Source organism: Cupressus sempervirens, chromosome 11 (assembly GCF_028749045.1).
Source record: "Cupressus sempervirens isolate cs-2001-9-10 chromosome 11, ASM2874904v1, whole genome shotgun sequence".
In the NCBI taxonomy this organism is placed as follows: Eukaryota; Viridiplantae; Streptophyta; class Pinopsida; order Cupressales; family Cupressaceae; genus Cupressus; species Cupressus sempervirens.
In genome coordinates this window covers 564,082,375-564,109,776 of record NC_143128.1, presented here as the reverse complement: position 1 = coordinate 564,109,776, position 27,402 = coordinate 564,082,375, and the positions used below count along the sequence as shown (strand labels likewise).

The following is a 27,402-nucleotide window of genomic DNA, read 5'->3' as shown; positions in this document are numbered from 1 at the left end:
ATAATTGATTACTATTCATTTTCCTCTATTTTATTTATTATTATTATTATCATTTTATTTTATTTTATAGTTTTCATGAATTAATTTGATTTTATTTTATTTATTTATTTATTATTATTAAAATTATTCTTTAGATTTACTAATTACACCCTACAACTCCATGTCCATTTACTAAAATCTAATAATCTAGGTTATGATTAAATACACCCAAATACTGACTTAATCCTTCACGCCAAATACATAGAATATTACACCGCTCAAAAATAATTCCAGTATTCCTTTAATAATAATTTCCATAGATATCCTAATAGTACCAATTAATAAAACACATTCCCAATTGTACTAATAATTCCATTTAGCAATATTGTTAATCTAATTTGAATTAATGTAACTTGACATGAAAGGCATAAAATCTAAAGCCTATCATTACTAACTTGAACATATATGCATACTTATATACTTGAGTTCTTCATTTCCAAATGTTCCCTTAGAAAGTTATTTACCTACATAACTAAATACAAGAAGCATAGCTTCTAAAAAAAACCTAACTAACCTCCACTATACAAAATAAAATTACGTTATCCTATACCAATTATTTAAATTTTTTGTTTGTTTAAACTCACCTTAGGATATATGTAATTATGTTGTCCTAACAACATCAATATTTAAAGCTTCTAAGAAGCAATTGTTACCTTGATAATCATTACTATTGTAAGAATTTTCCTTATGGAAAAATCACCCAAGATCAAGGAACTCAAGCACAAGCACAGAATAGATCAGAGTATGATCAGAATAACAATATAGTATACAATTGATGTACAAGTACACTAGGAGTGCCTATTTATAAAGGCCTCTAGAATGCTTCTAGAATATCTAGGAGTCAGCACACTAATAAGTCTTATAACCAAGCACATATCCGCCAGAAGTGGATTATCTTCCATTAAGCATAGGAGTCAATGCGATGATGAGAGGATAAGCCCATAAAAGTGTAGCATGAAAAATAATTTTGTAGACACATGTGCTTAATTAAGAGTGAAAATAATTGTGTTGTATACATGACAACTCAGTTAATTATGAAAACTCTAGTGTTGTAGACACCATGTGCTGAATTAGAGTTTCTTACTTCTATGTTGTCAACATGACAACTCATAAAAGTAGACAAACTCCTAAGTGTCAAACTAATAAATAATTAAATAATGCATTGACCTAAGTAAACTTAAGTAAAATGTAAATAGTGAATACTTATTTACACCAACACCCCCCCTTAAGTGCAATTTAGGAGAATGCACTTAAGCTCACAAATGCATAATGGGTCTTGGCTATGAGGCCATGTTAGGTACCCATGTACAAAATCAATGCTCTACATACAATGTGATATAATGCAATCTATCATAGAGTGGAGAAAGAGGGAAAACCTCATGGGAAAAAGCCTCCTCCAAAAAGAGAGATAAGTACAATAAGAAGATGAGAGAGAAGAAGACCTCAAATGAGGAAAAGATCCCTCCTAGAAGAAAGAAGAGAGAATTCAAGGGACTTCCCTTTTTGCAATATCTTGCACCCTCAAGAGATCTCACAAATGAATATATACTTGACCTCAGTGAAGGGTTGGGTGAAGATATTTGATCTAGGTGGATCTAGAAGGCCTAAAATTTTCAGAGTCTTAGAATCTCTCAAATTCAACATCATTCCAAAGATCTCAAAAAATTAGATCTGACATAAGTTGGATGGGGTCAAAAGGATCTCACATGTAGTAGTTATGCTCAGTTAAAAGTTTGGTGAAATTGACAAATCAGAGGGCTCAAAAAAAGATAAAAAAATAAAGTCATCAAAAAGGCTCAATATTGGTATCATTACGAAGAGTTTTTTAAGAGCTTTCCAACAGTGTTTATTTCATCAAAATATGAGATAAAAAGTGGAAGATATTGTAGAATTACTCTTACCTCAGAAAAAGGAGCTCCCTATTTTAAAGCGACCCTATTTTTGTGGGTTTGTATTTCCTAACAAATAAGCCACAATTTTTTTAAACAAAAATGTCATTTACCATTCCTAGTTTAAAGGGTTGGATTATGAACCCCTATAAAATAGCAAGCTCTATTATCCACTATAATTAAGGATACAGATCCTTAAAATATTAAGCTATTTCTAAGGGAGCCAATCAAATATTAAAATGATTTATAATCTTTGTAGATAAATTCTGTGAAGGATTTCATGATCTACCTATAAATCATTCATTCCTTGGAAATTATATTTTTGTAAGATATTATTTTAATGGGGAGATTATTATATAAAAATGGGAGATTTGTAACTATTATGGTTTTCACCATAATAGGAAAATAAACTTGTATAAAAGCAGGATTATTTTCCCTTAGAAGGGGAATTAGTCTATGGCAAGAAATTAGACTTTGGGAATTAGTCCTTGAGAAAAAAATAGTTTTGGAGAATTTTTGCAGAGAGAGTTTTTGTGAAGGAAGAAATAGTTTTTCCTTGTGAGAGAATTTGTAAGCACGAAGGTGTTGTCTGGTGCCTTCAAGTGCATAGAAGAGACTATAAATGTTCGAAGCTTGGATTCTATAACAAAGTGTTTTGCTTGGCATAATTAATAGAATGGTCCCCCAATTGAGAAGTCGACCTAGAGACATAGTCCTACTCAAACCAACTCTTTATCAAATTGTTTGTGTCTCTTTATTCTCTTTCTTATTCTCTCAATTCTTTAAGTTTTTATTTTTATTAAACACATAGTTGATTAATTGTGTTTAAAGCATAAATTTTCTTGTAATTTCAATGGTTTAAAATACATACCACATATTTACTGCAAGGATCGAGAATTTAAATCTATATTTTAGATTAAGTTATAAAACTTGTAAATCCTAGTTTACAGATCAAGTTTGGTATCAGAGCCAGGTTTTTGTAGAGAAATTGCAAGTGGTGAATGCTAACCAGGTTGAAGTTGAAACAAGGAGAAGGTGAACTTGTAGAGTTCAATCTAGAAATTGGAAAAAGAAGAACTATTTTGCAAGTCATGACATCTGAACCAAATCTTTTTGAGTTTGATGTGGAAGCCTTCGAGAGAGCTTTTGTGGAATTAAAAGCTTTGGTGGTCATTCTTCTTCAAGAGAGGCATGAATGATAGTTGAGAAAGGCAGACAAGGCTAGGAAGAAGGAAGAAGCTAAATCTTCATCAAAAGATGACAAAGGCAAAGGAGTAGGAGGTGGTAGTGGCCCTCCTAAACCTCCATCTCCATCATCTTAATATTCTTCACCATCTTCTTCTTCTCTATCTACTTCTTCTAAAAAGAAACATTATGTGAAGACACCCTTGCTAAAGCTTGATGTAAAGTTTGATTTGCCTGTATATAGTGGTGAATTGGATGCTGAAAAATTAGATAATTGGCTTAAGTAGATTGAAGTGTATTACAAGATTCAAAATATTTTGGATGATTCTTCCAAAATCCAACTACCTACTCACAGGATGGGAGGTACTACGTTAGTCTGGTGGGAAAGTAAGATCCAAGATGATCTTGCTACACATGGTAAAATTATTTCATCTTGGTATGAATTTACTTCTACTTTGAAGAAACCATTTTATCCTTTGGGTTATTTGCAACAAGCCATTATGGATTGGCAAAATTTCAGGCAAGGTAAAGGGTTGTCTATGCAAGATTATACATAGGTGTTTAGGAAGAAGGCTTTAACTCTTGGAATTGCTCTTTACACACAAGATACTTTATTAAAGTATATAGGTGGAATGCATTCATATTTGAAGCATAGAATATTGATGTTTAGTCCTTCTAACTTTGATGAAGTATGTGTTCAAGCAACTCATATTGAAGCAGGTGGAGGAAACACAAGTTTCAGTTCAAAGAAGGAATTTGTTCCTCCTAAAGGACACAAGAAGGGCAAGAAAATAGGCATAGTGGAGAAAGAGGAAGGTGACAAGCCTAGTTGTTCACATTGTTAGAAAAAAGGGCATGTAGAAGAAAAGTGTTGGAAATTGCATCCAAAGTTACAACCAAAGTTGCTTTAGAAGTTTAAAAAAGGAAAGAAAAAGTCTACAGTTGTTGTTTAGGATCTTGGATTAGATTCTGGCAATGGGACAACAATATCATTTGTAGGTTTGAAAAGTAAAGTTTTTGTTGATTATACCACTAATGTTTCATATGCTTCCACTTCAAAAAGTCATTTTATTCCTGAAGATAGTAAAAGGTGTGAACTTTTTCATATAAAGGTGATTTCTAAGAACACTAAAATTGACACATTAATAGATAGTGGGTCCCAAGTTAATATGATTTTAGAAGAAGTTGTTAAATAGTTGGGATTGGAAATTAACCCACACAAGAGACCTTATCCATTAGGTTGGGTGCATGATGATAATAGATTGCAAGTCACTAAGCAATGTAAGTTAAGATTTGCATAATATCTAAGTTCATAGATGAGGTTGAATTTGATGTGGTTCCACTTGACATCTATGGGATTGTGTTGGGTAGCCCATACTTATATGATAGGAAAGCTATCTTCTACAGTGAACATAATAGGTATCACTTGTTTAAAAATGGAATTGAATACATTATAAGAGCTCATCATATGAAGAGTGAAGGATCAATTGTAAATACAAGGCATTTGAAAATGATTGTAAATGTAAGTAGTAGATTGGCACTCATGTCTTCCACAACTAATGAGGATCAGGTGCAAGAAAAATCAAGTCTTCAACCAGTGATGGTAAAAGAGGATTTGAAAGGTTCATTTTCTAATGATGTTTTTGTATGACAGGTCCAAAATGTTGATACTTTTTCCATTTCATCAGTTATTTCAGTTTTGTTGCTTCTATTTCTACTAGTTGGTACTATATGGGTGATGGATATAACAATGAACACTAGTGGATATATGGTTGATTGTATTAGCAGTGTTATTTTGTTCTTCATAATGTGTTTGATGGTTTAGATATTTAGAATTCTAGCAGTTTGTACAAGTGATACTAGACAAGTGAGGTGAACATGCCCTCACTTTTATTCTATGTAAAACTAGACTTTTGGAGGTCCAAAAGCTTCTCAGTGGGGAGGAATGATCTAGGTGGATCTAGAAGGCCTAAAATTTTCAAAGTCTTAGAACCTCTCAAATTCAACATCATTCCAAAGATCTCAAAAAATTAGACCTAAGATAACTTGGATTGGATCAAAAGGATCTCACATGTAGTAGTTATGCTCAATCAAAGGTTTGGTGAAATTGGCAAATCAAAGGGTTCAAAAAAAGGTTTAAAAAATAAAGTCATCAAAAAGGTTCAATATTGGTATCATTATGAAGAGTTTTTAAAGAGCTTTCCAACGATGTTTATTTCATCAAAATCTAAGATAAAATGTGGAAGATATTGTAGAATTACTCTTACCTCAAAAAAAGGAGTTCCTTATTTTAAAGTGACCCTATTTTTGTGGGTCTATATTTCCTAAAAAATTAGCCACAAAATTTTTTTTTTTAATGTCATTTACCATCCCTAGTTTAAAGGGTTGGATTATGAACCCCTATAAAATAGCAAGCTCTATTCTCCACTATAATTAAGGATACAAATCTTTAAAATATTAAAGCTATTTCTAAGGGAGCTAATGAAATATTAAAATGATTTATAATTTTTCTAGATAAATTCTGAGAAGGATTTCATGATCTACTTATAAATCATTCATTCCTTGGAAATTATATTTTTGTAAGGTATTGTTTTAACGGGGAGATTATTATATAAAAATAGGAGATTTGTAACTATTATGGTTTTCACCATAATAAGCAAATAAACTTGTATAAAAGGGGGATTATTTTCCCTTAGAAGGAGAGTTAGTCTATGGCAAGAAATTAGACTTTGGCAATTAGTCCTTGAGAAAAAAATAGTCTTGGAGAATTTTTGTAGAGAGAGTTTTTTTAAAGGAAGGAATAGTTTTCCCTTGTGAGAGAATTTGTAAGCACGAAGGCATTTTCTAGTGCCTTCAAGTGCATAGAAGAGACTGTGAATGTTTGAAGCTTGGATTCTGTAACAAAGTGTTTTGCTTGAAAAAATTAATAGAACAGTGCCCCGATTGAGAAGCAAACCCAGAGACATAGTCCTACTTAGACAAACTCCATATCAAATTGTTTGTGTCTCTTTATTCTCTTTCTTATTCTTTGAATTCTTTAAGTTTTTATTGTTATCAAACACATAGTTGATTAATTGTGTTCAAAACATAAATTTTCTTTTAATTTCAATGGTTTAAAATAAATACCACACATTTATTGCAAGGATCAGGAATTTAAATTTGTATTTTGGATTAAGTTATAAATCTTGTAAATCCCAGTTTAAAGATCAATATCTATGACCTACTCTACTATAGGACAATACTGTAATGCAATGATCTACTCATGGATCAGCTCTCTGATGTAGTGCATGTGAACCTCAATGTGTTGGTCTATTGATGCTGAATTGGATGTTTTGAGATCTTAATAACACTCTGATTGTCACAATATATGACTGTAGGTTTAGGTAGATCAAATCCAACCTTCAGGATCTATTGTAACCAAAGAACATCTATAGCTGCATTGATAGCTCCTTGATACTCAGCCTCAGCTAAAGAAATAGAAATGTTATTTTGCTTCTTACTATGCCAACAAATAGGGTCAGAACCAAGGTGAAACATGTAACCTAAAGTAGACATGTGAGAATCAAGATCCCCTACATAGTCTAAGTTTGTATAGCCAACCAGCTGAAGTCCTATACTTGCTGCATAGTGCATCCCATGTTTAAGTGTACCCTATATGTAGTGCAAGATGCACTTGGAAGCCTCCCAATGAAGCTCATGTGGCTTTTGCATGAAGTGAGAAACCATGCCAATTTTAAAAGCTATATCAAGGTGTGTATGTGTCAAGTAGATGAGACTCCCAACTAACTTTTCGTACAATGTAGCATCAATGAATGGAGTGGTACACTTGGCCTCTAACTTGACACCTGAAAGAAAGGGAGTAGGAGTAGGCTTGTAGTCACCCATGTGAAGTTGAGAAAGCAAGTCAAGAGAATACTTGGGTTGAGAAAGTGTGATCCCTGCTGAAGACTGTGTGATCTCAATACTAAGGAAATAATGTAGTAAACCCAAATCTATCATAGAAAATTTTTCCTGCAAAGAGGTCTTAACACTAGCATTGATGGATGAAGTACTTCCTGTAATGATCAAGTCATCTACATAAAGCACGAGTATCAAGTGTGATTCATCCCACTGAAGAATGTAGACATTTGAATCAGAATGACACTAGGTGAATCTAGTTGAGAGTAAGAAGGAATCCATCTTGGCATACCAAGCTCAAGGAGCCTGCTTAAGACCATAGATAGATTTCTTCAATCTTCAAACCATATTAAAATTCTATATGAACCCCTCTGGCTACTCCATATAAATTTCCTCATGAAGATCACCATTCAAAAAGGCACTCTTTACATCCATTTGATGTACAACCCAACCATGAGTTGTAGCAATAGCTAGTGTCAAGAGAATGGAGTTCATCTTGGTGACTAGTACAAAAGTCTTAGTATAGTCAATACCAAGAACTTGTGAGAAACCTTTGGCAACTAATATGGCCTTATGCTTATCCACACTTCCATCCACTGCAAATTTGGTTCGATAAATTCACTTACATTGAACCAACTTTCTTCCCTTATGAAGGGGAACTAAGTCCCAAGTGTTTTTTTTTATCAAAGAGTTATATTCTTCCTCCATGGCCTTTTCCCATTCTAGAATCCCTGATGCTTCCTTAAATAATTTTGGATCTAAAGAAATGGCAATATAAGCATGTGGAAATGATTTTTGTTGTTACCTTGTCCTCTAAATGTCTGAAGGATTCTCCATCAATGAACCTATTGAATCAATGGTTTGTTGTGCCCAACGAGGTTTAGTGGAAGAAGGAATGTCCCCAACTATTTTTGGACCCTGTGAAGGTGGTGTCTTGTGAGTCAAAGTTGAAGGAAACTCATATTCTTAGTCACTATCATCACTATTATCACTTTCCATGAAGGAGGAAGAAGGAGGAATTGAAGATGCCAAACTTGGACAAGATTCTTTAAAGTGAACACTCCTCTCAAAAAAGATTTCATGTGTCTCTGGATCCATGAGTTTGTATGCCTTAAGATGGTCAGGATATCCAACAAATATATAAGGTTTTCTTTAAGGTTCTAATTCCTTTCACTTTTGTGGAGGTATCCTTGCCCATGTAGGACAACCAAAAACTTTAAAGTGTTTTACACTTGGTTTTCTACCACACCAAGCCTCAAAAGGTGTAATTCCATCTAAGGCCTTATAGGGACTTCTATTTTGGATGTAATTGGCACAACACATGGCTTCTACCAAAAATACTTGATCTAGAGACTTATGTTGAAGCATATAAGCGGTCATCTACTTAAGGGTTCTATTCTTCCTTTTAGCAATACCATTCTACTATGGCATGTAGGCAACTAAATGTTGAAGATCAATACCCTCATGAATGCAAGATTCTATAAGCCTAGAGTTGACATATTCCCTACCATTATTTGTCCATAGAGTCTTGATGGCTTTCCTTGATTTTTTCTCAACTTGAGCTTTGAAGGTGATAAACTTATCAAATACTTCACTCTTATGAGCAAGAAAAAAGACCCAAGTGTAGTGTGAAAATTCATCAATAAAGGTGAGAACATATCAAGCCTTTCCAAATGATGGTACTAGAAATGGGCCTGCTACATCACTATGAACCAATTCAAGAATAATAATAGCCTTCCAAGACTTCCTCTTGTCATATTTCTCTTCGGGATGCTTTCCTGCTTCACAACCTTGACATACACCCTCTAAATACTTGACTTGAGGTAGACCAATGAACATATCCTTACTGCTAAGTTGTTGAAGGCAACGATAATTGAGATGTCCAAATCTCTCATGCCATAGTTTACTTTGTGAATTTGAATGAGTCAACAAGGCAAGAGAAGTGGACTTAGGCACAAAATGACAAAAAGAATAAAGTCTTGTCTCATGATTATCTTTCCAACCACCACCATAGAATCATCCTTGAGATTTTTCACCACAATTATATCAGGAAGGAACTCCACTTTGTTGTCATATCCATAGTGAGTTATTTGGTAGATGGAAAGAAGGTTGGTGCTAAGGTTAGGAACATGAAGAACATCCTTGAAGATGCCATTGTCCAACTCAACATTCCCTTTCCCTTCAACTTCCACTTGAGTGTCATTGCCCACATAGATGTAAGGTACATTTGATGGTTTCAAAGAGGAAAAATGCTCCCTTGAAGGTGTAGCCCTTGACTCAAGAACCCATTCCTCGGCATTATTTGTACTTGCTACCAAAGCTTTTCCCTTACCTTTTGAAGTGGTTGAAGATCCCTTATCCTTATAGGCATTTGGTACATCAATTTTTTGTTTCCTCATTATGTTTACGAATTCATCAATCTGCTTATCCTTACACTCGTGTTCATCATGACCATTCTTCTTACAATAGGCACAAGTTTTTTTCTCCCTTTTTTTGGAGTTGTTCCCCTTCTGATTATTTTTGGAAAAAGACTTCCCTTGTTGTGAGGAAGATTGTTGAGTGGAAGAAAATTGATGAGATGAAGATTGTTTCTTAGAGGAGGATTTTTGTGTGTCATCTTGTGGCTTAGCATTCCACTGCTTCTGCTTCTTGTTGGAGTTTTTACCACTTGAATTCCCTTCATTAGCTACCAAGACTTTGGTCTTGGAAGACTAGAGGATTCCCATACTCACTAAATTTTCATGTGCTAAGACCAACATTTCTAAAAATTTCTTGAATAAAGGCTTAGTGTAGGCACTACCCACCATTAATTTGTGAGTATTATAACAAGACAAAAAAAGAGCATATTTAGGTGGAAGATGAGTCATTATATGTTTGATCATATTTCCATTCTTGATGGGTTCACCACAATCCTTAATTTGTGCCCTATACATGTCTACTTGGGTAAGATAATCTTTGATGGTGTTGAAATTCCTTGGACCCAACTTGAGGAGTTTATCCTCAATGTTGTAGGCCATGTCTTCATCTATGATACAATGCTTCAAGATTAGCCTAGACTTCCATTGGATTGGTAAGTTTCCTAACATGATATTTGACAAGATCTGAGATATTCTTTAGCAAGATTCCTAGGGAAATTTCTTTTTTGGATTCTCAGTCTTCTTTTTTAGCCTCATTAGCATCAACAGGAGGTTTCTTTGCTGCACAAGTTACATAATGCAGTAAACCTTTTTCAACCAATGGTTTTTTTATATTTTCTTTCCAAGTAGAATAATTATGTGGGGTTAATTTTGAAAAAGAACCCATAATGCAAGAGCACAATATCAAGGAGAGATAAGAATGCAATACACACCCCCCCCCCCCTTCACTCAATCGAAAGATTTTGGCACTTCATATGTAGTGCATTTACAATAGGCCACTTGTCAAAATGGAAAAAGTGGGCTTTTGATTTTGTTGTTTACAACCTCCTTTTGGAGTTTAAATATGGAACTTTACAATGTAGTTCAAAAATACAACAATTTTGAAGCAATACAATGCAAAATAGGACCTATTTATGAAAGTGGTATTTTTTTCCACACAAGCCTATAATCTAATTGTAGATCTGGAAAGTAGACAAAAAAATGCACTTTCAAAAAAAATGAAACCTATTTTGGAGTCTAGATGAGCTCGTACAAAGCATTTGAAGTTGCAAAGTGTAGGATTGGATAGGTATAATCACCAAAAAATGATATTTCTAACAAATCCAATTACCAAAACTAGAAAAGAATAGCACCATTGAAAAGTTAAGGAAATTCTACCCAAAATTTAAAAAAATTGCACCTGATTTGGAGTCCAAATGACCAAGTTATGGCCTCTCAAATTCAGACTATCAAATCAAAACTAAATCTAGAGAGAGCTTTGGAGAAAAAAATAAGAGTTTAAATTTAATGGTCAAACAGTTTTCATAGTAGTTCAAATTTGCCTCCAAATGATGGTCAAATGATCATCAAATTTAAGATAGTGAATTGATGACATTAGCAAAAATGCAGGGCCTCGTTGACATGGCAGTGATGTCATAATGATATCAGCACTATGTGACAGTGTATGACTTGTGATTGGGTAGTGTGAATGCTTAGTCAAATGGAACAAAGATCCATGTGTACCCATAATGCAAAAGCACAATATCAAGGAGACACAAGAATGCAATACACACACCCCCCCCCAAATGAAATATTTTGGCACTTCATATGTAGTGCATTTACAATAGGCCACTTATCAAAATGGACAAAGTGAGCTTTTGATTTTGTTGTTTACAACCTCCTTCTAGAGTTTAAATCTGGAACTTTACAATGTAGTTCAAAAATACAACAATTTTGAAGCAATACAATGCAAAATAGGACCTATTTCTGAAAGTGGTAACTTTGTCCACACAAGCCTATAATATAATTGCAGATCTGGAAAGTAGACAAAAAAAATATGCACTTTCAAAAAAAATGAAACCTATTTTAGAGTCTAGATGAGCTCGTACAGAGTGTTTGAAGTTGTAAAATGTAGGATTGGATAGGTACAATCACCAAAAAATGATATTTCTAACAAATCCATCCACCAAAACTAGAAAAGAATAGCAGCACTAAAAAGTTCAAGAAATTGTTCCCAAAAAAATTTTAAAATTGCACCTGATTTGGAGTCTAGATGATCGAGTTATGGCCTCTCAAATTCAGACTATCAAATCAAAACTAAATCTGGAGAGAGGTCTAGAGAGAAAAACAAGAGTTTAAATTTGATGGTCAAACAGTTTTTATAGTAGTTCAAATTTGCCTCCAAATGATGGTCAAATGATCATCAAATTTAAGATAGTGAATTGATGACATTAGCAAAAATGCAGGGCCTTGCTGACATGGCAGTGATGTCACAATGATATCAACACTGTGTGACAGTGTACAACTTGTGACTGGGTAGTGTGAATGCTTAGTCAAATGGAACAAAGATCCACATGTGTTTTTTGAGCTAGCAAAATGCTAACATGGTAGTTTGTGAGCTGGCCTATTGACTGGAGGTTGACATGTCTGCCTATAGAGGTGGCAATGCCACGTGGTCTCTGATTGCACAAGGTCTTTGACTAACAAGCTGTGTACATGGCTATGGAGGGTTTACTAATAGGGATCTAACATATACTATTGATTGTGTTCCAACTGAGCGCAAACATGGTGGAAACAAGGTGTTCACGGACATGGTTGTGTCGTGTGGCAGATGGGAGGGCATTGGAATAGGGGAAACTATGACTACCATCGGTGAAAGATTTAATGTTGTAGGGGAAATCTTCAATCCTGGGCATTTGGAAAGGAATTTCCAACTTGGAAATGAAAAAGACAACAACAATAATAGTCCCACATTCGAGGTGGGAAGGATATGTGGGTTGTTTAAAACAAGCACTCTGCAACAATTAAATAAACAAGGTTGCTTGCCAGGTGAGTTGTATGCACTGGATGTGTGGATGGATTTGATCCACTAGATATTGTAGCTAGATTTACAAAGAATATTTTGAGAATATTCTCTATGAGGGTTTGGGTTTCACCACCTGATTCCTAAATTAAAAAAACTCTTTGTAGGCCCTCAAGGCCGAAAAATGTTTTCCGAAAATACAAATTTGAAAAAGCAGAGAAAAAAATGATAGATCTAAAAATCAAATGAACATATCAATAATGACCATACCAAATTTACAAATCAGCCCTTCGAGTGTCAGTTTGCAAAAAAAATTTGCCTCAAATTTGACTATAGCCTAGGGTATGCATATTTATAGTCAAATTTTACTGAATTGATGCTCTAAACATAATAGTGAGGTACGCTTTGGCTTTAGATGCTCCCAATGATTGCAGATGCTTTGGATCTGAATTAGGTCTCTTTGAGAGATGAAGCAATAAGGTCTCTAATAGCTATGTGAAGAGAATCTTCCTCAATTTTGATACCATGTAAGAATTTTCCTTAGGGAAAAATCACCCAAGATCAAGAAACTCAAGCACAAGCACAGAATAGATTAGAGTATGATCAGAATAACAATATAATATTCAATTTATATACAAGTACACTAGGATTGCCTATTTATAAAGGCCTCTAGAATGTCTAGGAGTCAACACACTGATAAGTCTTACAACCAAACAAATGTCCACTAGAAGTGAATTATCCTCCATTAAGCATAGGAGTAAGTGTGCTGATGAGAGGATAAGCCTACAAAAGTGTAGCATGAAAAATAATGTTGTAGACACCATGTCCTAATTAAAAGTGTAAATAACTATGTTGTCTACATGAAAACTCAGATAATTATGCCCCAAATTAATTATGGTATCTTCCTTCCATTATAATAAATGCATAGCATATACATTTACACTACAACCATTTATGTATTGAATTAAATCGACTATTTTAGGAAGAAAAATTACAACCACTATGAAATATTTACACTGATTGAATTGTAAGGAGAATTGTTTCATTTGTATGAGTTCCCATATTACATCAATCACATAATGTAAAGACTTATAATGATTATTTCCTTACAATTACAACTTCTCAATCTATACTTACACCTTTTCAACAATATACAATAATAACACTTCTCTTTTACACCACAATGAAATCACAATGGGAGCTTGATATCACAATACATTTGAGATGACATGAAACATTTGTCACTCTTTATACACTTGGTTTTCTTCAACTTCATCAACGGTGAAACCCTAATATCTTCAAGGAATCCATCTTCACAACACCTGCATACACACACAAACTAGGAACCATGGAGGCTCACCTCCCATCCTAGGCTTCTATGAAGCCACCCAACGAGCAGGGGAAACAAGTCCAAATGGGATACACACACACAACACTTGCCAATGCATAGAACATATCACAAAACACAAAACAATCCCTCCCACGGCTTACACATTGATTCACCATTAGAACCATTGAACATAGGGTAAAGGTGTGCTTTCAAAAAGGAGACTTGCCATATCAAACATATCTACAACACATAATATTCATGCCCTTTTGGGGCTTTCACAAATCAACAAATTCCATGCCCTTTCGGGGCTTTCTAAAATATACTCCCATACTCCATAATCTTCATTTCTACACCATCCTTTCCCTTATCACCCCCAAAGCAAGATATGAATGGATATGGCATACAATGGATCCCATAATCCAAGGTTCTCAACCATATTTCAAACCCAACTAAGCCCTTCACCCTAGACTTCTCTTCCCTTTCCAAAGGATGAGTGAAGCCCTTACACCCATAACAACACTTGACATTCAAATCAAAACCAAAAGGATCAAGAAAGAAAACTAAGAAAGTTCATGAACACGATGCACATTCATACCACTACAACAATATGCAAAGATTCATAATGGTACAACATAATACCAAAATCTACCATCCAAAGATTCACAATACAATGCAAGATTCCATAACAAATTCTCCATGCTTGCAAATTTCTATGCAATACTAAAAGAAAGAAAATGTACATGGATTGAAAACACCAACCTTGGTCCAAGCTAAGGCAATGATATTTGTTGTAGAGCTCTCTTAGTCCTTCTCTAGACCCTAACTATCTCTAAACTTAGAGAGTGGGTGAACACCCCACTAGTTTGTCCAAGACTCTCTAATAAGGCCTTCTCACTAACTATTTTAGCAAAGACACTAAGACACTCCCTCTTACATACTTGTCTCCTCTAAATTTTCTATATTCGACTTAGTGGAAACATGGAAGAGAACACATGTGACAACTCAAATTTTGAATTGGTGGGAGAATGCATGGGTAAGGGGGCCCCTAGGCTATCTAGTCACTATCATGGTCAAAATTAGGTCCCTAACATGTTATACCATCACATGGGTAGCTCATTTTCACGTAAAAGTCACTATGGGACCACCTAATGACCCCTCAAAATGCTAGCCAAGTCCAAATTTGAATTTCCTTTGATTATCACCCATCCTACCCCTTGTCAAGTGGGTTGACTTACTCATTAACAAGGTAATTATCTTTAGGGTAAATTGTCACTATGATCAAAACCCTAAATGATATGTCATCACACACAAAATCCACAAGTGTCAAGTGACACATAAAAGCACATCCCACATCACCATGACATGCCCTAAATGCATCCTTATGATTACACATTCCCACATACAAGAAAACTTACATTCACAAAGAAAAATACTTTCACAATGAGTCATTCGAATCTTCCCAAAGATTTGCCTTGGTTAAACTATGTTCACATAGGTTTGGATCCTGTTTCTCCCAAAATTTCCATGGTTCCACTTCCTGCACATTAAACTCGAACATCAGTAGTCCAAGGGGGTCATATAAATGCATATCATAAATGCATAAAATTTCAAATGTTATATAATTTTATTAACATAATTTAATTAAATTTCATTTCCTAAACATTTCAAATAAATCATTCAAAATGTTAAGATATCAAAATCTGCATATCATAAACCATCATGGTCAATCAACATTTATCTGCATATCACATTAAATCATAAATCATCGTAACCATCATAATCAAATAAATATTTATCTGCATATCACATCAAAATGACATTGATCTACATATCACATTAAATCATAATCAAATTAACATTTCGTATCACATCATAATATAATTATATCCTATCATAAAGTTGCATCCATATATATTCGATTAGTCCATTCACAATATCAGGTTAATAATACATATCATAGATGTAGAATACTATTGTAAATGTCAAAATCAATGAATAAAATAAGCCATTGTCCTTCTAAGTCTCGAATAATGCAAGTAACATACCCCCACTGAAACATTACAATTTCACATTACAAGCATCTTTGAAATTCAGTTTCTATCAAACAATTAGAAGGGTTATGACATGAATGAAATTATTAATTCTATCATGTAGGTCTTAACGTGTAGACATACGTGTGGATCATCAAAATGTAGATATTAAAATAACATCACCATATAGTCTCAAAAGTATATCAAAACATCAAATTAGAAGTATCATAATGCAAATATGTCATCTATACTATGATGGATTAAGTGAGGCCTCACATATAAGCTAAGTTTGTTTATAATAATTTTATGAATAGGAGTACAAGAAAAACACCTTTTGAGATTATTATTGGAGTGTAGCCTAGAGGAATATTAGATTTGAGGGATGTTGCTAATGAAAAGAAGTGAAATGTTGAAGGAGAAAAATTTTCTAGTTTTATGGAGTCTTTGCATAAGAAAGTGAAGTTGAGTTTGGAACAAAGTAATCAGAAATATAAGGAGAATGTTGATGATTCTAGAAGACGTCATATTTTTGAAGCTGGTGATGAGGTGATGGCTCATTTGAAAAAAGGTAGATTTCCTCTTGGAACATATAATAAGCTGAAGATGATAAATTTTGATAGTGGAAATGCTTCTAAAGTTGAGTTACTTAATGACATTGATATATCTCTTATATTCAATATTGTTAATTTGCATAAGTATCAAAAGTAAAATGATGAAATTGTTGTATAAGATGATTATCCTAGGGTAAAAGTACAAAGTTGTGTCACCTTTCAAGATGACTTATCAAAATGACTGAATTTGAGTATTTCTATCCAAAAATAAATTGTGTTCAAACATATAATCTAGATAAATTCATTCTATCTAAATCATATATGGTCTCACACTTTTACAATTGAAAATGTTTATTAAATGCATGTTTTATACTAGTTTGTATCAAATTACTAAAGAAAAAAATTATTTCACATTTCAATAACTCTTACTATTTTTTATGGTATTTTTTTAGTAATATATAAACACCATTTTATAGAGCTCAAAGTTAATAATATTCTCATATAGATTTTATAGTATTTTAATTAGATATAGTGTATTGTAATTAAAAAAAATTATAAGCATGTATTTTAACACTTTAAAAGATGTCAATTTTGAGAAAGAAAAAATATTAAATCATATCAAAAAAATAAAAAATTATATGATGTTCTAGAGGAGAGAGTCATCTTTCATAATATATAATTTTTCTTCTAGTTAGAATAGATTTGTTTTGAAAAATGTGGTGGGAGATGAAAACTATCGATTTCAAGTGAGTTGAAATTTGAATCATTATAAAAGAGAAAATATAGGTCTAAAGTCAATTTTTATTTTTGATTGTTCTAGTTATATATGTTATCTATAATATAGTCTGAGTTCAAATGGAAATAAATTTATTTCCATATAGTTTTGTGATGGGAACTGAACCCATAATTTTTAGTGTTTTTTACCAACTAAAAAATAATCTATAAAATTTTTTAAAATATATCAATTCTTATTCCAAATAATTATTAAAAATTATAATCCAAAACTTCATTCATTTCTACATATTTTATTAGTTTACATCATTTTCAAATTCTAACTAATAATACTAGTTTTATGTCATTGAAGGTGAATAGTTATACTTTTTTTAGTCTTTTCCTTTACAAAAGGGTGACACTGGTTTGTGCTTTTATCCCCCTAAGAAACAGATTGAAGAGGTTGAATAGGTATTGGAATAGAGAGTTGATAAGAGAAAAAGAGGAAAATATTACTATGAGTATTTGGTGAAATGGAAGAATAGACCAGTTGAAGATGCTACATGGATTTGTCAATCTGAGTTGGATTCATCTCAAGTTGTGAGGCATAATGCCCAACAATATCCAAAATGAAAATAGTTAGAATGACTCACTAGTCTATATGGATTCTTAGGTTTTCCAAAAGATTACATGAAATAGTCAAAGAAGGGATAAGAAAACTTACAAAACTAGTGAGAAGAAAGAATGTTTGAATGTCTTGTTTTTCAATAAAAACATGTAGAAAATAAACATGTAGAAAATTGATAAGTAGGAGATAATTTCCACAGTAAGTCAAATTGTGATATTGCTATCAAGATTTAATTGTGTGATTTTGAGTCAAACTCATTGTCCAATGTTTCATGAGTAGTGATTCAACATGAATTCATCTCTCATGAGAATAAATGGAATACTTAGTACTCATTGGATCTAGGTGATGCTCATAGGGGTGAAGCATTGGGACTTCCTGAGAGGTCACCCATCCCAGTACTACTCCAGCTTGAGTGCGCTTAACTACAGAGTTTTCTCCATGGTTAAACCCAAAGTTTGCAACCCCATTTGCAAAACCTTCAACGAGTGTTGTGTTTTATGAACCATTCATTAGAAAGCTCCTTAAGCTCATCAATTGATAAGTAGGAGATAATTTCCATAGCAAGTCAAATTGTGATATTGCTATTAGGATTTAATTGTGTGATTTTGAGTCAAACTCATTGACCCATCTTTCATGACTAGTGATTCAACATGAATCCATCGCTCATGAGAAAATTATTAGAATTCAAGATTTCAATATCTTGATTTTCAATAAAAACATGTAGAAAATACTTACAATTCAAGAATTGAATGTCTTGGGTTTTCAATAAAAACATGAATATACAATTCATGCCTCTTGATTCATTTGAAGAAAGCTTATATCTTATTGAATTGTAAGATGATCTAACATATTCATACAGATATTGAAGTAATCAGATGATCCAACATTCTGGTCCAATTCTACTTGCATGATTTCCTTTCTGTTCTTGACGAACAGAGACGATCATGCCCATATCATGACTGTTGAGATTAGTAGAGGGGGTTTCCCCTTGATCTTTTCCTGATCGCATCACTCCGTTGCTTAGATCTATCGCCTGCATTTGGAATGCAACATCATACAAATCCCCATCTTCATCTTCAAGATCCAATTTATTGAAATTGCTTACAAGATCTGCACCCATTTGACCACGATGAGCCGCATAAAAACATGAACCTTGGCGTTCATGAGTGTCATGGAGATTTTGCAATGCTGTGATGAAGTGCCATTGAATTCCTCAACAATGTCCTCCTCAAACTCTTTGTAGCGGATTCTGATGTAAACAGAGCATCCGCAGAGCGTTGCAAGCTGTCGCCCTTTGTTTACAAGCCCATTTCTTGCTCCTCTCAAATGTCATACGCCGCTGCAACTTCCTTCTCTTCTTCATTTCGATCGATCCTTGTTGATGAGGAACGGCAATTGCATGATTTGAATCTTGGCCATTGAACAGCTCTGCAACGTACTCGTTCAACTCTTCCGACTGAATTTTGATGTAAACAGAGCAGCCACAAAGAATTGCGAGCTCTCGCCCCATCTTCAAAATGCCCTTCCGCCTCTTCAGATACGTCTGCCCGCTTTGGGGTCTCGCTGCCCTCAAACACAACTCCACCTTCTTTATTCTCATGATTTGCCTTCGATTATTTGCTTTGGCTTTGAGATAGCTTCTCCGAAGAGTACGAAATAATACTTTAAATAAAATATTATAGTCTCGTAGATAAGTGGGTTTATTTTATAGTCTCGTAGATAAGTGGGAGTTACATAAACAGCATCTACATGTAAAATCAATTAAAGATAATTATATTTTCGATACCACTGGGTAAATGTGAAGACCAGTGAAGTTGCAATTTTGGAAGTAGTGTAAAAAATTGTATTTGTCAATTTAAAGAAAATGATTTCCTTAAAATAAAGAATAATGAAGATTTCTAATTTTTTTAAATTATATAAATCTCAAATTAAAGATACAAGATTATTATTTTAATACTTTTTCAATTTATGAAAACTAAAAAATATTTGATGATTTTTATTAAATTAATTTACCTTAGATATTTAACTTTTTAAATATTAAAATTATTTTGTATAAATAAAATGTTTTCTCTAAATTTGATTTTAATATATTATTATGTATAAAATTATATTGTTAAAAATATATATTTAAAACTATTTTTCAGTTATCCATTTTTATCAATTTGGAAGGATGTCCAAAGTACTCATTATTTCACACAATGAAATAATAAACCCCTTTAAAATATAATATCATTTAAAAAATAGATATTAAAAAGTTATATAATAAATGTCTTTACCACCTAACAAAAATATATTTTATAATATTAAAGTGCAAAGAGTCATATTTCTAAATTTTAATTTTAAATGGCTTGTTTGAAAAAATTACAGACATAATAGAAATGTTGCAAAAAACAATTAGAAACATTTTATTTCTATTAGATTGCAAAAGTTTAAGTGATTTACATGAAGAAATTACAAACATAATAGAAATGTTGTTGAATTGACCGTTTTTGCACTCTTAACTGTATATGACATGCTAAGAAATTGTAAGATCATATGAAATGATAGTCTAAACTTTTTTTAAAAAGTCAATATGACATAGTATTTTATTTAATTGACATAGTATTTTATTTAATATACATAAATGTGATTTCTGTATAATATATATTATTTTATATTTTTATGTTTCTATTTATTTTCTTTACATTTAGATATGTTTATGTTTCTATTTTGATGATTGCATATTTATATTAATTTAGAAACTTGTTGAAATAGAATGTAATGAATTTTAAAATTTTATTTTTAATAATTTATAATATTGGATATATATTTTATATTACTTTTTGTTAATTATATTAATTTAAAAAATTCTTAAATTAACATATATGATTTTAGAAACTTCTTCTTTTATTTGAAATTATATATATCTATATATATATATATATATATATATATATATATATATATATATATATATATATATATATATATATATATATATATATATATATATATATATATATATAATAGTGTTGTTCGGTTATAGAATTGTTCCAATGCTATAAGCATGGTTAATATTTTGAAACTTGCCTCATTTTAATCATTGAAATGGTATTTTTATCTCTGAGTTTTTGAATCTTCATGTCTCCGGCTCATCCTTAGCTCCGCCCAGCACTTCAAATTTTTAAAATTCGGCTTCTAAGCTCCAACTTATCGCAGGTTAATGTTGAGACCCACAATACATGTTTTCAAGTCTATCATTAACCATTAACCTCTCAAAGGTTAATGATAACTTTCAAATTTCGCAGTTGGAGTAGGTTAATTAACCTCTCCAAAAATGCATTTTTCTTAACCTCTCAAAAGGTTAATGATAACCCCCAAAAACACGTTTGTCTTAACCATTAACCTCTCAAAAGGTTAATGATAGCCTTCAAAAACACATTTTTCTTAACCTATTTGAGACAATCATTAACCTCTCTGTTTAACTAATTAAGGTCAAGACCTAGGCAGTAAGAAAATGGACGAGAATGTTACTGTTGCAAAGTTAATAGATTTGGATACTTTTGGAGATTCTTTGGCCATTGGGTCATGGATGGAAGACTGTGGCGATATGGAATTTGCAAAAACATCACCTAACTCCTCAGCTTGTATAGGACTAGAGGCTCTAGACCATTGATGTCAAAAACCAGGAACAGACGGCTATAACACATGAGGAGCACACTCTTCAATCAAATCCAGTGATTTTTGACATTGAAAATGATACTCCCGCTGCAAGACAAAACACTTTCATGCGAATGGAGGGTTTTTCAGGTGGGGAATGAATTGTTGAAGTCGAACCTAACTAGAGAATCAGGTTTTCAATAGCTAATGGATTCAGCTACGCATGAGAAGTCTTTTACAAGATCAAATGATAAACAAAATAAAATTTGTTTGGCCCCAGGAAGTAATAATAATGATCATGATCCTTTTGCCAACAAAACCCATGGTGTCCATTTGGCACTTGTTTCTGATGGATTGCCTCTAGATTTCAAAAAATCTCTTAATTACAAAGAGTTTGAGGATTCTTTGCTGAATAAGATGGAGTCCCACGTGGAGGAATTGATGGAGGATCTGCAACGAAAAGGCCCTCCAACTTCCTGCATCATCACTGATACATTTTTTTTGTTTGGCTATGCATAGCTATGATATTTGGAATTCCACACGTCTCCTTCTGGATAGAGCCGATGTTGGTATTTTGCATTTATTATCATTGGGACCTTCTTATCAGAAATGGTCATCATCCCTTTAAAGTGGACAAAAGTGAGCTGATAAACTATATTCTTGGAACTCCAGCTCTAAAATTAACGGAACTTCCTTCATATCTTTAAGAGCGGGATGTATCAACTCTGGTGCACAAATTATATACCAAGCATTCCGTTCTGCCCGTGCTGTGGATTGGATTATTTCCAACATGCTAGAGGAGTTGGAGAAGCAAAAAATTGAAGAGCTAAAGTCTCAGTTAGGAATCCCATTTTTTTCATTGGGTCCATTGCTTCAACCAAAAGGCAAGGTAGGGGCAAGCATGTGGGCTAAGTCTGACTGCAGGAGCTGGCTTGACAACAAGCCCAACAACTCTATTCTCTACATCTCATTTGGGAGTTATGCACATGTATCCAAAGCCCAAATTCATGAAATGGCCATGGGATTGTTGTAGAGCAAGCAACCATTCATTTGTGTTCTTCGTCCTGATATTGTGGCCTCTGATGTACAAGACTTACTGCTAGATGAATTTGTGAAAAAGTACAAAGATCAGGGTTTGGTTGTTGAGTGGGTTTCTCAGTTGGATATATTGTCTCACTCTGCTATTGGTGGGTTTCTCACACATTGTGGTTGGAATTCAATCATGGAAAGCCTCTGGTTGGGAGTTCCAATGCTAGCTTTTCCTCTTCTCACAAACCAGTATAGCAATTGCAGGCTCATTGTCAAGCAATGGGGAGTGGCAATGACTTTGGGTCACATTGCTAGGAGTTGCAAAAACTTGAGGTCTAATCTCGTGCTCTTCCAAGAGATTGCCCTCATAGTAACAGAGTTTATGAATATAGATGGAGAAGAGGGAAAAAGGCTTAGGTGTAACATTGTGCATGTTAGAGAAGTTGTGAAAAAAAAAGCAATGATGAATGGAGAGTCATAATGGCTCAGTTTCTGAGAACCCACAACTTGCTGGCAATGACCACAAACAAAACACGTGAATTGAACAAGCATGGGCAAAGGAATGATTGATGTACCAAAAACTTGACCTCCCCCAGTTAGCGGCATTCACTTGATAGGAGTAATCAAGCATGATAACTAGTTGACAGAACACTTGGATTCCCAACTAGCAACATGTTTGATCTCCAATAGCATATAAACCAACTCATGCATGATCCCCAATTTCATAGTGATGAGAAAAACTTGGTGATCTACTCTTCAATTTTTTTTTTAATTTTTTTTTTTATCAAGGGTGACACTGCATGTGAATTGTTTGACACAATGTATTAACCTTCAATTCGTAATATGGAGGAGATGTTATATATTGGTAGTGATAGAACACTCCAAACTAGCCCATGGCAAGTTTAGATTTAGGCATCCATGGAAGTAATAGGTGAAAGCAGGAGGCATGTTTTATCACATGGCCTACTGTGTACTCGCCTAGCATGATTGTATTCACTCCCTACATGAGAAATCCAACTTTAGCCAATTTGAATTCGCAAAGCCATGGTTTTATAAAGTGGGCATGGAGGCAACGAAAGTTATGCATGAATTGAGTGAGAACATAAAATGCATGAAGAAATGTCCTCCACAATCCATGATAACTGAAATGAGCATTATGAAAAATCAGTGCATATTGACATTACAATACCTCACTTAATGAAGGAGAGAAGAATGATGGTGATATGAAGATGCAGCTAAAAGTACATGCAATGTGGCAAATGATGGTGAACCATTTGCCACCTTTCCTTCACTTGTGATTGAGATGGTAGGCAGATTGGAGCATCTTGTAGATAGTATACATGAACTTGGGAAGGTCACTGTATTTGAACTTTAGCTCACATATAATCTATTAGAGGGATCAATAAGGATCGATTATTCAATCATATCCTCAAAATATCTAAGGTTCAAGTTTCAAAGCATATAGGTTAATTTTTTTGAGGTTAATTAACCTTCCAAAATTACATATTTTGGAGGTGGTTATTAACCACGAAGAGGTAGTTATTAACCTCTATGTCTATTTAAGGACATCTTTTGGCTTTGTAAAAGGACTTTTTGGTTTCAGAAAAAGGGAGCACTATGCTAAAATTTTGATTAGGAGTTGATATTTGGAAAGTATGTACAAATTTTGTCTTTGTAATTAGAAATTTCTCTTAGGTTCTTGGTGTAAGAAAATAAAGGAATGTGCAATTTGAGTTCCCTTCTTCCAAATCTAAATAGTTAGAAATCTTGATTCTCTTTGTAGTGAGCATTCTCACGGTATGGTATAGATGTTTATGAATATGTGGATCAGCATTGTGCTAGTAATAGTTTTCAAGTGTAGATCTTGATTGTTGTTATTAGCGATTTTAATTTAGTAGTTCGAGAAAGCCTTGGAGTCGTGTGGTGCATTCGTCATCATGAGCTTTCTCACCTTTTAGTTTTAGATTCTTTATTCAAAAAGCTTCAAAATTATATCATATGAGGAAGCTGCCCCTCTAAACGCAGAGGAAGGTTGCATATCAAGGGCCTATCCAACTGTTGTGAACGGTTTGTCACACACTTTGTTGGGAAAACTCTATCATGACAACAATTAGTAATTTATAATTATTAGTTATTTATAAAGAATTTTATATATGTTACTAATTAATATTTATTATTTTCTAATTTATTGAACATTTAAATTTAAAGTGATCTTTAAATTATTTGAAAACAAAACAATTGACCATCCTTTTTTTTCTCAAAATGTAAAATGAAAGACGTCATTAAAAAAATTACATGAGAGGCAAGGCCAACCATCAAACCCTACTAGATTTTGGTTTTTGATAATTGATTTTTTTTAAAGAAAAAAAATAGTATAATAGTGATTTTTCTTTTACTAGTTTTTTAATTTTTCAAATAAAAGAATACTCTTCTTCTAATAAGACCTACATATTTAAATATCTACAAGATTATTAAGCAAATTAGAATTTACTTTTACTGCAGGGGCAACCGTCAAACCCTACTAGATCTTGGTTTTTGATAATTGATTTTTTTTGAAGAAAAAAATAATATAATAGTGATTTTTCTTAGAGATTTAAAAGCACTTTAATTAGCTTTTTAATTTTTCAAATAAAAGAATACTCTTCTTCTAATAAGACCTACATATTTAAATATCTACGAGATTATTAAACAAATTAGAATTGACTTTTACTTTAAAAGTCTAAATGATTTGTATTATAAAACTACAAACATAATAGAAATGTTGTTGAAAAGAATTAGACATTCTATTTATATTAGATTTTAAGTTTAAATGATTCTTATAAAAAAAAATACAAACAAATATAATAGATTTTTATTTTAAAAATTAACTTTTCAAAAGCAAAAGAAAATAGAATAGAAAATACTAGTTTTTCAAATAGAATGAAGTGTTCTATATAATAGTATCAATAGAATATGCCAAAAAGTATTGATTGTCAATATAAAAGAAAATCAAGCATTACAAAGTATTTTAGTTGAAAAAATATTTATGAATTTGTTTTATTTTGACATTTCCATATGGCATCTCATAAAATAATAAAACTGAAAGTATGCCTCAAAATAATAGAGTATGGTCATTTTGAAATAATAGGGTGACACATAGTAATAACACTAATAATATTCATGGTGTAATCCTAACCTTAAACATAACCTAAATTGTAATACCCCATCTAATAAGAAAAAATAGATATTCCAAATATTAATAAGAATTTAATAAATAAGTAAATCATTAAAATTAAATAATATATAGAGAGAGAGATTGTTAAATAGTTAATAATAAATAAATCAATCAATCAATATATTATTTAAAAGAATAATATCAATGATTAAATAATATCAATTAATATTATAATTGATTAACTAATTAAATAAATAAATATAATACAAATTAATCACTTTATAAACTAAATCCTAAAAAAATCTCACTAGCCAAAAGTCATGATGCATTACATATGGGTGATATAAATAACATGGCAGGAGAGTTTTGAAAGGACGCAAAAAAAACATTAAAGAATTTTTTTTTACCAAAATGTACAGTACCATAAAGGAGCATAATAAAGACATGGAAAGTCATAAAGTAGAGGAGTATTAAAAGATAAGTATTTTTTTAAAAGTATATGAAAATATCTTATTTATTTCTTAGTAAATAGAGTTCTAATTTTTTTTCTTTATTAAATGAAGAATATGTGTGTGTGTGTGTGTGTGTGTGTGTGTGTGTGTGTGTGTGTGTGTGTGTGTGTGTGTGTGTGTGTGTGTGTGTGTGTGTGTGTGTGTGTGTGTGTGTGTGTGTACATATATATGTGTGTGTATATATATATATATACACACACATATATATACATATATATACACACACATATATATACACATATATATACATACATATGTGTGTGTGTGTGTGTGTGTGTACAATATGTATATATATATATATAGAGGAATTGTTAAATTAATAATGTATTGATGTTGTTATGTATTGATATTTGATAATGACTATTATGAATTATTTATAATGGAAATATTGATCTAAGTATAACTTAGTGAAGGACATTCATTGTGTATGTCATTGAATGAGTCAAGGTTATCACTTCATGTATTTTGTATCACAAATGGGTTCATTCCCATTTGGAAATTATGATGAAGCTAATGACAAACTCTTACTGTTAGTATCAAAGTTAGGTGTTACTACCTGTTTAGCTAACACAATAGAGATGGGTCTACTTTTGGTATTAGAGATAGGTAGTATACCTATTTGGCCAACTATTAAGGAAAGGTTTATGTTTTGGTATCAAAGATAAGTATTATACCTATTTGAATAATTATTAAGGAAAGATTTATGCATTGGTATCAGAGATAGGTATCATACTTATTTGGCCAATGTTTAAGGAACAACATGTATGTTGGTATCAAAGATAGGTATTATACATGTTTGGCCAAACATCAAGAGATGTTGTTATGTATGGGTGTGTATGGGTGCTTCCACCTATCAATGTACTAAGTAAATATAATGATAGAATATTCTAATGGTGTCAAACTATACATATGTGAACCTTAAAGGGTGTATTGTAGAAAAGATGGTTGAATAACTACAAGTTAGGTAACCTGATCTAGAGACGTCTTTAAGGTTGGGTTAGGATAAAGGGTAGAATAGTAAAATATATTTTATTATTGTATAAATTCTAACATTGGCTTTGCAGATATTAGTGTCCTAGTTAGTGGGGACATTACATAAACCCAACCCAAACCCTAAACCCATCTATTATATAGCCTTTAAACAATAGAATCATAATAAATATCTCAAGCATAAACATCATTTTAACCATTACCCTAGGTAAACCCTAATCCTAGAGTTAGGAGTATGATAAGTTCTTCATAATCTCCCAAAATAATTAGGATTTAAAATTAGGATAGGGTTCTTTAATAAAGCCAACTCAAATTAGGGGGTGTATTTAGAGAGAAGAGAAGGAGAGAGAAATATATTAGGAGTGTATCTAGAGCTCAAGGAGATATTTATAGATTAGGG

At 32.5% G+C, this 27,402-nt stretch overlaps 1 pseudogene; it reads left to right on the top strand.

The window, feature by feature from the left end:
* Positions 1-21,524: 21,524 nt before the first annotated feature.
* LOC149530883 (UDP-glycosyltransferase 86A1 pseudogene) lies at positions 21,525-22,827 on the top strand (annotated as a pseudogene).
* The last annotated feature ends 4,575 nt before the right edge of the window (positions 22,828-27,402 follow it).